At 37.3% G+C, this 12,073-nt stretch overlaps 1 pseudogene; it reads left to right on the top strand.

Moving 5' to 3' along the window:
* The first annotated feature begins 3,533 nt into the window (after positions 1-3,533).
* On the top strand, positions 3,534-4,833 carry LOC146386362 (uncharacterized; annotated as a pseudogene).
* The last annotated feature ends 7,240 nt before the right edge of the window (positions 4,834-12,073 follow it).

The following is a 12,073-nucleotide window of genomic DNA, read 5'->3' as shown; positions in this document are numbered from 1 at the left end:
GTTAGTTGCTGTCCAAACAGAATGGCTAATTATTAGCAGTAATATAGATAACAAGTCAATAAGAAAAAAATATTTATTCATTCCACAATAGAACCGCTGTCATGTGTTTTTACAGCTATATGGTTAAAAAATATGGTTCTAAGTCTGAAATTTAAAGCCATGTTGGTGCCTTAATCCAGGATTATTTCTACTGCCAACAGGCTGAACTCTTCTGGCTGCAAAGATACGTCCGATTGTGTGGAAATCTTTGCAGAGATTGCGCAGCTCCTCACTTGGTCTATGACCTCACCAGACGCTTTCACAATGGGTTCATGGTCCCAGCTGCTGGCCTCAGCACTTCAGAACACTGGATTCAACACATACTGTACATTTACAAAGTCTGTGTTTTTATGATAGCTTCATTTTAGTGGAGAGAGACAGAATATCGACCAGATATTCACAAAAACACATGTACACCCCTCATAAAGTAACAACATATTAGGTTGACACAGCACACAACCAATGTCAGATGCAGATAGATCGATAGATAGATAGATAGATAGATAGATAGATAGATAGATAGATTGATAGATCAATTGATAGATAGATAGATAGATAGATAGATAGATAGATAGATAGATAGATCAATTGATAGATAGATAGATAGATAGATAGATAGATAGATAGATAGATAGATAGATAGATAGATCAATTGATAGATAGATAGATAGATAGATCAATTGATAGATAGATAGATAGATAGATAGATAGATAGATCAATTGATAGATAGATAGATAGATAGATAGATAGATAGATAGATAGATAGATAGATAGATAGATCAATTGATAGATAGATAGATAGATAGATAGATAGATAGATAGATCAATTGATAGATAGATAGATAGATAGATAGATAGATAGATAGATAGATAGATAGATAGATAGATAGATAGATAGATCAATTGATAGATAGATAGATAGATAGATAGATAGATAGATAGATAGATCAATTGATAGATAGATAGATAGATAGATAGATAGATAGATAGATAGATAGATAGATCAATTGATAGATAGATTGATAGATAGATAGATAGATCAATTGATAGATAGATAGATAGATCGATCGATCGATCGATCGATAGCCCTACATTGATTAGCCTAATGAACCAGTCTCCATGTTTTACAGTAAAGCTAAGTCCCGAGCAGACTGAGCTCTCCCCTAGCACTTCACTGAGCCAGTGTGTTGGTCAGAGCAGCACAATCAATACTTCTGATGTTAAGGACAGCTGAAAGCCTGCTAAGAAATCTGAGCGATGTTTTCATCCCAGAGCTGGAGCTGCCACCCGAGTGGCCTTCTGAAGGCAGATTCACCCACATATACTCAGAGAATGGGTGTGTTACAGATGACACGTACAGTTCCTTTTGTTTGAATTTAAACATTAGATGTGTACAAAATGAGTAAGAAATGTAAAAATCCATAATAAGCACAATGCACCTATGCTGCAGTTTAACATGTTATTGTCAAAAATGCTATCAAATAACTCAGTGTGTGCCCATCATACATGCTCTTATAAACTTAATTAGTATATATTAGATTGTGTTCGTTCTTGGCCTTGGTGCCATATTTGACTTCTTTACTATTATTTTTTACTACTAGCATTTTTATGCCTCTATTGCTCCCATATTCATCTGACCATGTATTCAAAGTGTTGTTTGATTAATTGTTCACCTTCATCCCATGATGATTTCATATTCAAATGGCGGTTGTTGGTGGTTATCATCATCTGGATAGGTTATGTAATTAGGTAGGTTATTTGCCTACAGATAAAAGCCAAGCATTGCTCCATATTTGGCTCTAAGAAAGGCCTTCACCCAGACACAGGGGTCATAAGCCAGCATGCTCCTAGCACAGGTCCTAAGCCTGGATAAACGAGGAGGGCATCGAGGACATTCAGCATAACATCTTTGCCAAATCAAACATACAGATCACCAAGAATCAGCATTCATACCAGATCGATCTGGGCCTGGGTTAACCATGACACCCTCCAGGGCTGGTGCCAACAGGGTGGAAACACTGACAAAAAGGGATTGGCCATCTCTTGGATTTATGTAAGCATCTTGTGTCATGCTTTAAAGTTAAGTGTAACTATGTAGTGTAGAAACTACATGATATGCAGAGAGGGTAGATTAAATTATTCATATCGTGCTCGAGTGAAGTACGTACGGTGGCCCTGAGAGGCCAAACAGACTGCAACTTCAGAAAACACTTGCAAAAAGAAAAATGCTGCAAAAGCACACAAAACACAATGGAAATGTTTCTGGGGAGACGATAACCAGACGGACCAGTTGCACGAACCAAGGAACTGGGAGACACTTCCAAGAAGTGAAGGAGAGGTAAATGTGTTGTAATTTCATGATTCTTATCATACTACAGATATGTGTGGTCAGTGTTGGGGAGTAACAGAGTACATGAACCGCCGTCACGTATTTAAAATACAAAACATGAGTAACTGTATTCCGTTACAGTTACCGTTTAAAAAGGTGGTATTCAGAATACAGTTACTTTGTTGAAATAAATGGATTACACGGCGCTCTTTTCCTGTTTCATATGTTCGGCTGTCCCCTCTCTGTTTTCGGTAATTCCACGCCGGTGGAAACCCAAACAAAACACGCATTAAGAGGCTCTGATATCTGTGTCTCAGTCTCGTGGCGCATGTCACCTCTACTTGCGGCTGCATAATGACGTGAAGAAATATTTTCAATAATTATTATTTAAAAAATGATTTAATATGAAGGCAATAGGCAGAGTGTTACAGGCATCACCCTAAAGCATGTAGCCTGATGGGCAATGTAGTCGGTGCTGCAGGGAGAATGGACTGTCATACCTGTGATGTGTCTGTGAGGAGGGAGAAAAAGGAAAAGTACGAGCTGTCACCGAGCAGAAACGGGAGCTGGAAGCATGTAAATATAATAGTATATATATAAAAAGTTGACCCAGACAACAAAGTAAAGCTAGTTTTCAGCTACGAGCCGACACGAACCCCACGTATTAGCCAGAGGTCCCTTTACTACGGTTCGGAGCCGCGGACCTGTTTTATATACGCACGGAATAGTTTTCTATACGAGATCGCTGCAAAAAGTGCAGCCTTACCTAATGTCCACCTACTGTTACTCATTTATATCAAGGTTTAAACATCTAGCTGGTGTTGGTATGGAGAGTAACCTTCAGTAATAGTAATAAATCACAGCAATAGGACATTCATGTAGTTGTAAATTGCATGATAATATATTAAGTAATTCAAAGTATTCAGAATACGTTACTGTCATTGAGTAACTTAATGGAATGTTACAAAATACATTTGGGGCATGTAATCTGTAATCTGTAATGGAATACATTTTAAAAGTAACCTTCCCAACACTGTGTCTTTGCTACTAGATGTTAAGTATGAGCCTAAAAATCTGTCGTCTGTTGAAACCAACACAATGTTTTATTTGAATGCTTTGTAAAGTAAATTGATAAATTCATAAACTCGTGTTTTTCAGGATGAGATGTATTGTCCATTCTGTGGATTCCAGTTTGAGAACTTGACAAAATTTTGCTGTTCCTGTGGAAAAGACATAAGTTTTGTAGCAGCTAAAGATGCTTCCACAGAACAAGAACACTCAAGAGGAAATTTTGTCTGAGCTTCCTGCTGTTGTAACTCCAACTCGTTCTATAAGGAAAAAATTGAAAAGGGCAAGATTTGTTCAGGTGCTTGTACTTTACAGATAGTGTCATAAATGAAAAAATATTTTTTTCATTGGGAAATTATAGACACCTGGTGTCATGTGACTGAAAGCAAAGACATTTTCTGCTGGATGTGACTGTGGGGAAGAGGTAGAGTTTTTTGTGCATTATGTTCACAAGTTTTTTTTAATAATGACTTTTTCATGTTTGCTTTTGAATTATAAACAACGATAGAGCAATAAAGAGTCTCTCTGTCTTTCACCCTTTTTGCCTGTTCAGCCAAGACAGTTGTTCAGCAGTTCTTCTAGTACCGTGAAGGTAAAGAGGCAGAAAGGAGGATGTTCTCAAAATCCAAAAAGAAATCAAAGAAAACAGTGAAGGTATAAATAAAACGTTTTTTAAATGTTAATCTGACAACACTTTTCTAATATGTGACCACTTTTTTTCCTGAAAAGTAATCTAGATTTCTGTTGGGATCATGAACAAAAAAAGACTGGCATGAGACCCATAAGAAGGAAATCACTACCATTACATGTTGACCCAAGCTGGTCATCTGAGAGGCTGTTGGGTGCTGCCATTAAAAAACTGAAAGATTTCAACCAAGATATGAAAGATGGAGAATACATCCTGCTCTACCCTGATGGCAGGAGCTGACACACCCTTTACGATTGAACTCTACAAAGAGGCCGTTGGCAAGCCTTACCAAAGAATTACACTGTTTGTCTGCACACGTGAGGACTTTTTGTCAGAACGTGAGTTAAATAGAATTGCCATTAATTCTTTTTTATACTCATATTGTTAAAGAATCTTGTGATTACTGTGTTGAAGATTTTAACCAAAGTATTTCATACGTTCCCACAGATGTTAGTGTTACACAAGATGAGGAGGATGATGAAGTTATCGTTAGGGTACCATCCTTTACGTCACCCCTCTCTGACACAGTGGTATGTAAATCTCATAATGCATTCAATGTCTGGATATAAGACTAATATCATTCTATCGGTGTATATATAGTGGTAAGAATCTGAGCAGCCATAATCAACGAGTTTGGTGTTTGATGATTTTATCTGACAGCTTTGGTCAAGTCCAGAAAGCAGTACACCAGAGCCTATACGTCGGTAAGTTGGCTACCTTCTAGCACATTGATCTGGCGTCTGTGGCAGGTATATAAACATCTAATGTTCTTGACACTTTAATGTTAGCATTTGATGGCCACTAAAGCATGTTGTGTTTGTTAAGGGTTCAAATATTGAGGAGGGATACAGGAGGGATTCAAAATCACAACACTGGTCCAGGAGGGTTAGGTCAATGAACACACGCGTGGGGAGGTGTACACTGCAAAACATCAGCTGTAGCTCTCCGCCCAATAATACACCAGCAGTTGTTTTTATAGCATCAGGGTATTATTTATGACGCCCCCTCATGCGTCAAGAAGATACATCACATCTACATCACAAATGTTCTGTTGACGACCGTGACACAGTCAGAAAAGAACATTTTCTTCGTCTCCATGCCAGGTGCTTCCTGTAGCTCGTCTCGCTCTCGCTTCTCCAAAACCTCAGATGCATGCTCTGCAACAAAACTGTCAATTCTGCAGGCACAAAATGCAGTTGCAAGAAAAATATGTCTGAACTCTTACCTAGAATATTTGATTTGATTTGATTTTATTGATTAGCATTCAAATATCTTAGTGAAGACAGAACAAAGATCTACCACAAAGCAAGAAAGCATGAGACAAGGCTAATCAAAAGGTATTGGCTGAAGCATTTGCTTATTACGCCAACCCTTTAACAAAAGATCTTTTTGCATGCAGCTCCTGTACACAGGGCTCGAAGCAAATAATAAAACAAAGCAAAAACAAAACAAACAAACAAACAAACAAAAAAAACAACTTTCCACCTCAGATAAGTAACTACATCAAAGCAAAAGAATCAAGAGTTGGGTTTTTTTTGTTTTTCTTTTGCTCTTTTCATTCTTGATTTATATTTTTTTCTAATACTCTATTTTTAAACATGTTTTTAAACAAGGAAAATGAACAACAGCTTTTTAAATCACTGTCATAACTATTCCACAGGTTACCTCCTCTAACAGAAACACATCTCTGCTTTATGTTTGTCCTTATCTTGTTTTTTTTTAAAGAAATCTGTTCCCCTTAAATCATATTGACTCTCTCTGCCTTTGAACAGCTTCTGAGTACTGGGGCAAAGCAAGTTATTTTGTGCTTTATACATTATCTGTGCCATTTTATATTCAACTAAATCATAAAATTTCAGGGTATTCAGATTAATAAACAAAATGTTAGTTGGTTCTATATAGTTAGATTGATTTATAATTCTTATAGCTCTTTTTTGTAACTTGAAAATAGGAAGAGTGTTCGTTTTATATGCATTAGCCCATTAGAGCTCACTTGCCTTTGCCTTGGTGGCACCAGCCATTTTAGCCAACCTGGTATTCCATTTTAAGATAAAAACCCTTTTCACCTACAATCTGGTTATTCATCTCCGTTTTTATGTTGCGGCTTGTGAGCCGGGTCGTAACAGCACCCCTCTGGCCCGGGACATTCACTGTGGCTCTCTTCCCAATCACATTCCTCCCTCGTCGCCGTGCTTTGGCCAAGTTGAAACCTGCCTCATCCACAAAGATGAAAAATGTGGTGTGTTTGCCTGCCTTCAATCTCCATGACTCTCTAACATAAATCCACAAGGCAACATAAGCTGTTACAGTAGTAAATTTGTAAAAATTGTCTTTGTGTGTGTTTGGTTTTGTTCAAAAACAGATCTGTATTTTATTGTGATCTTACCTGGACATACTGGTTCCTGAGTTGCTTGACATGTTCAGAGTTCCTCTCAAAGGCACAGTGTGCAACTGTTTCATCCTGACCTGATGTTTTTTCAGGACTCTAGAAATTGTTGTTATGCTTACACTGTGAATATTTGCGAAAGTAACATTGTCTGCCAAGACTCCGTGTCTAATTTCAGTGAGTTTTATCCCATTGTTTCTGATAACCATATCAACAATGGCAGTTTCCTGCACATCAGTGAACATCCGTCCTCTCCCTCCTGTGTGAGGTAACCGTTGAGTCCTAAGCAGAAATGCAACAACAACTAGAAAGTGCATTTTCTGAAGAAACTGCAGTGTGAATGCTTGAATCTGAATGTATGCACTGAAATGAATTAATTGCTGAATTTTGAGTTAAAAATTTTGAATGAGATAAAAAAAAAACCCCGAATTTAACCTGAAAACAAAAGTGCTGAACTGCTAAAAGCTGAAGGTTACACAGAAGAAGAAGTTGGAAAAAAGCTGAAAATGTTTTAATTGTAAATTAGAAAAACCTAAGAAATGAGAAAAGAAAATTTAGAGTCAGAAAACATCTGAATGAATATTAAAAGTTCATATTCTTTGAATCACTGAATGACTAAAATGTGATCCCTCCACTTGGATCCACACAGTTTAAAAATTTTAAATGTCTGAGCTTTGAAAGACACTGTTGGAAAGAGAACAACGATGGCGACGTTTTGAGGGTAAAATGATGGCTGTAGAGCAAACACTGTGGACACAGCAGCAGTTGAAAGAGAAGTGTTTAAGATGAATCTTGGCACAGTGGCAGGCAGAGCTCGTTAAGCAGGCAGGTGTGAGCCTGGTTGCTATAGTGACTGCACCCAATGGCTCCATACACACGGACACAGACATGCACCTCACTTTTGCTGCTTAAAATGAACAGAAAAGTCAGGCCGAAACAAATCGTTCCCAAATGAAAAGTACAAGTCGTATTGACGAAATTCTTTCACCGTGAGCGCCAGCAATGTCTAGTCTACTGAATTCTCAGTTTTCATGCCTGTGGAGTTCATTATATGGACGTGGTGACAGTGGAAAGACACCATGCTCTTCTGATTTTCAAACGAACCTTCTGAGCCATTTTAACATTAGAGTCTATGGAGGAGTTGGAGGGAGGAGGCTGTGCATTGGTGACATTTATGAAAGAACCATAACATCTATTACAAAAATAAACACATTGGATGAAAGAGGACAGCGATGGGTACGTTTTGAGGGTAAAATGATGGCTGTAGACCAAACGCTGTGGACACAGCAGCAGTTTTTAAAAAAGATTTTAAGATAAATTTTTTTGCTCCTCTCACTCTAGCAGTTGAGCTGTCTCACTCTAGCCCCAACATTCCGTCCCATACACACCCATTATAAACTCTGAAACGGGTGAAAAAACATCATGAAACTTAAACTGGAACTGAAGAAAAAGTATAATAGATATTGAAAAGATAAATACAAGTTGAATAGTTGAATGTCTTGTCTTCGTTTTAAAGTTTGAATGGTGGCTCTATGTCAATGTATGTGGAAGTAGATACAGTTTAAAGAGGAGTAAGTTGAAGGAGAATTTGAAGGGTCTCTCCATTGAAATACATGGGAAATTTTTGTTGAATAAAGTTGAATAATTTTAAAAATATAAATGTTAAAAATGAGAAAAGTAGAAGCAGTCATGTCCAAAAGAAGAGGAATCTAATGGTGTTTGAATGGTTTTTCTAAGTTGAACGGTTTTGAAGGAGATAGAGTACAAAAAACGTACGGAATCTATAATAAAATAGAATAAAGATTACAACAACAATACTGTTTTTTTTTCTGAAGAAACTGCAGTGTGAATGCTTGAATCTGAATGTATGCACTGAAATGAATTAATTGCTGAATTTAAGTTAAAAATGTTGAATGAGATGAAAAATACAGAAATTTTCGACTGAAAACAAAAGTGCTGAACTGCTAAAAGCTGGTATCCACACAGAAGAAGTTGGAAAATAGATGAAAATGTTTTAAATGTGAATTAGAAAAACCTAAGAAATGAGAAAAGAAAATTTAGAGTCAGAAAACATCTGAATGAATATTAAAAGTTCATATTCTTTGAATCACTGAATGACTCAAATGTGATCCCTCCAATCTGATCCACACAGTTTAAAAAGTTTACATCTCTGAGCTTTGAAAGACACAGTGTTGGAAAGAGAACAATGATGGCGACATTTTGAGGGTAAAATGATGGCTGTAGAGCAAACACTGTGGACACAGCAGCAGTTGAAAGAGAAGTGTTTAAGATGAATCTTGGCACAGTGGGAGAGAGCTCGTTAAGCAGGCAGGTGTGAGCCTGGTTGCTATAGTGACTGCACCCAATGGCTCCATACACACGGACACAGACATGCACCTCACTTTTGCTGCTTAAAATGAACAGAAAAGTCAGGCCGAAACAAATTGTTCCCAAATGAAAAGTACAAGTCGTATTGACAAAATTCTTTCACCGTGAGCGGCAGCAATGTCTAGTCTACCAAATTCTCAGTTTTCATGCCTGTGGAGTTTATTATATCGACGTGTTGACAGTGTAAAGACAGCCTGTACTTCTGGTTTTCAAACAAACCTTTTGAGCCATTTTAACATTAGAGTCTATGGAAGAGTTGGAGGGAAGAGGCTGTGCATTGGTGACATTTATGAAAGAACCATAACACATATTACAATAGTAAACACATTGGATGAAAGAGGACAACGATGGCTACGTTTTGAGGGTAAAATCATACCTGTAGAGCAAACGCTGCGGACACAGCAGCAGTTTTAAAAAAGATTTTAAGATTAATTTTTTTGCTCCTCTCACTCTAGCAGTTGAGCTGTCTCACTCTAGCCCCAACATTCCGTCCCATACACACCCATTATAAACTCTGAAACGGGTGAAAAAACATCATGAAACTTAAACTGGAACTGAAGAAAAAGTATAATAGATATTGAAAAGATAAATACAAGTTGAATAGTTGAATGTCTTGTCTTCGTTTTAAAGTTTGAATGGTGGCTCTATGTCAACGTATGTGGAAGTAGTAAGAGTTTAAAAATGAGTAAGTTGAATGAGGATTTGAAGTGTCTCCCCATTGAAATACATAGGAAATTTTTGTTGAAAAAACTTGAATAATTTTAAAAATATAAATGTTAAAAATGAGAAAAGTAGAAGCATTCATGTCCAAAAGAAGAGGAATCTAACGGTGTTTGAATGGTTTTTCTCAGTTGAACGGTTTTGAAGGAATTAGATGCCAAAAAACGTACGGAATATATAATAATAATAATAATAATAACTAGAAAGTGCATTTTCTGAAGAAACTGCAGTGTGAATGCTTGAATCTGAATGTATGCACTGAAATGAATTAATTGCTGAATTTTAAGTTACAAATGTTGAATGAGATGAAAAATACAGAAATTTGCACCTGAAAACAAAAGTGCTGAAGTGCTAAAAACTGACAACCACAGAGAAGAAGTTGGAAAATAGCTGAAAATGTTTTAAATGTAAATTAGAAAAACCTAAGAAATGAGAAAATAAAATTTAGAGTCAGAAAACATCTGAATGAATATTAAAAGTTCATATTCTTTGAATCACTGAATGACTAAAATGTGATCCCTCCACTTGGATCCACACAGTTTAAAAAGTTTACATTTCTGAGCTTTCAAAGACACTGTGTTGGAAAGAGAGCAACGATGGCGACGTTTTGAGGGTAAAATGATGGCTGTAGAGCAAACACTGTGGACACAGCAGCAGTTGAAAGAGAAGTGTTTAAGATGAATCTTGGCACAGTGGCAGGCAGAGCTCGTTAAGCAGGCAGGTGTGAGCCTGGTTGCTATAGTGACTGCACCCAATGGCTCCATACACACGGACACAGACATGCACCTCACTTTTGCTGCTTAAAATGAACAGAAAAGTCAAGCCGAAACAAATCGTTCCCAAACGAAAAGTACAAGTCGTATTGACAAAATTCTTTCACCGTGAGCGCCAGCAATGTCTAGTCTACTTAATTCTCAGTTTTCATGCCTGTGGAGTTTATTATATGGACGTGGTGACAGTGGAAAGACACCATGCTCTTCTCATTTTCAAACGAACCTTCTGAGCCATTTTAACATTAGAGTCTATGGAGGAGTTGGAGGGAGGAGGCTGTGCATTGGTGACATTTATGAAAGAACCATAACACCTAGTACAATAGTAAACACATTGGATGAAAGAGGACAGCGATGGCTACGTTTTGAGGGTAAAATCATACCTGTAGAGCAAACGCTGCGGACACAGCAGCAGTTTTAAAAAAGATTTTAAGATTAATTTTTTTGCTCCTCTCACTCTAGCAGTTGAGCTGTCTCACTCTAGCCCCAACATTCCGTCCCATACACACCCATTATAAACTCTGAAACGGCTGAAAAAACATCATGAAACTTAAACTGGAACTGAAGAAAAAGTATAATAGATATTGAAAAGATAAATACAAGTTGAATAGTTGAATGTCTTGTCTTCGTTTTAAAGTTTGAATGGTGGCTCTATGTCAACGTATGTGGAAGTAGTAAGAGTTTAAAAATGAGTAAGTTGAATGAGGATTTGAAGGGTCTCCCCATTGAAATACATGGGAAATTTTTGTTGAAAAAAGTTGAATAAAATTAAAAATATAAATGTTAAAAATGAGAAAAATAGAAGCAGTCATGTCCAAAAGAAGAGGGATCTAACGGTGTTTGAATGGTTTTTCTAAGTTGAACGGTTTTGAAGTAGTGGGATTACAAAAAACGTACGGAATAGATAATAATAATAACTAGAAAAATTTGCATTTCCTGCGAAAATGCTGTGTGGATGCCTTAACGCTGAAGATATCGGCTGAAAAAAGCTGAAAAATTTTGAAAAAAAAAAAAAAACACACATTGCCCTTAGCAGGATTCGAACCTCGCCCTTCTGGTCTCAAAGGAGCTACTCATCTCACTGCTCCAAACTCATTCTCGCAAAGAAAAGGTGGAGAGACTGACAATTCTGGTGAAATTAGCAGAAGCTGCTTAGAATTGTGCTAATAAGAGGTGAAAAGGCTGAAAATTTTTCAGAAGAGGTGAATCAGCAGAATTTGGGCTGAAAAGAGGTGAAAATTCTGCTGAAAAGAGGTTTTTGCTTGGTTCACGTTTACTAAGGCACTACCCAAAAGGCGCCACAAGAGGGCACTCCAACACAAGAGATGACCTATTTACACTGATGCACTTAGTAAACAGTAAGCCCCCTAGTGACTATGATTTGGCAGAAATACTATGACTTAGTAGTAATACTATAACATAACAGATTTCCTAAAAAAACTATGAAATTGCAGTAATTCTATGACTTGGCAGAGATACTATGTTAAAAAAAAAAAAAAAAATGCTGCCCTGAGCAGGATTTGAACCTGGCCCTTCTGGTCTGTAGGCGGATATTCATCTCACTGCGCCAAACTCTTTCTCACAAAGAAGTGGTGGAGAGACTGACAATTGTCCTGAAATGAGCAGAAGCGGCTGTGAAAAGGCTGAAAACTGCAGAAAAGAGTTGAATGAGCAGAAATCTGCT

Source organism: Perissodus microlepis, chromosome 5 (assembly GCF_051167445.1).
Source record: "Perissodus microlepis isolate ML-2025 ecotype Zambia chromosome 5, ASM5116744v1, whole genome shotgun sequence".
Lineage (NCBI taxonomy): Eukaryota > Metazoa > Chordata > Actinopteri > Cichliformes > Cichlidae > Perissodus > Perissodus microlepis.
Note: the sequence above shows the minus strand (reverse complement) of the source record. Positions and strands in the feature narration are given on the sequence as shown.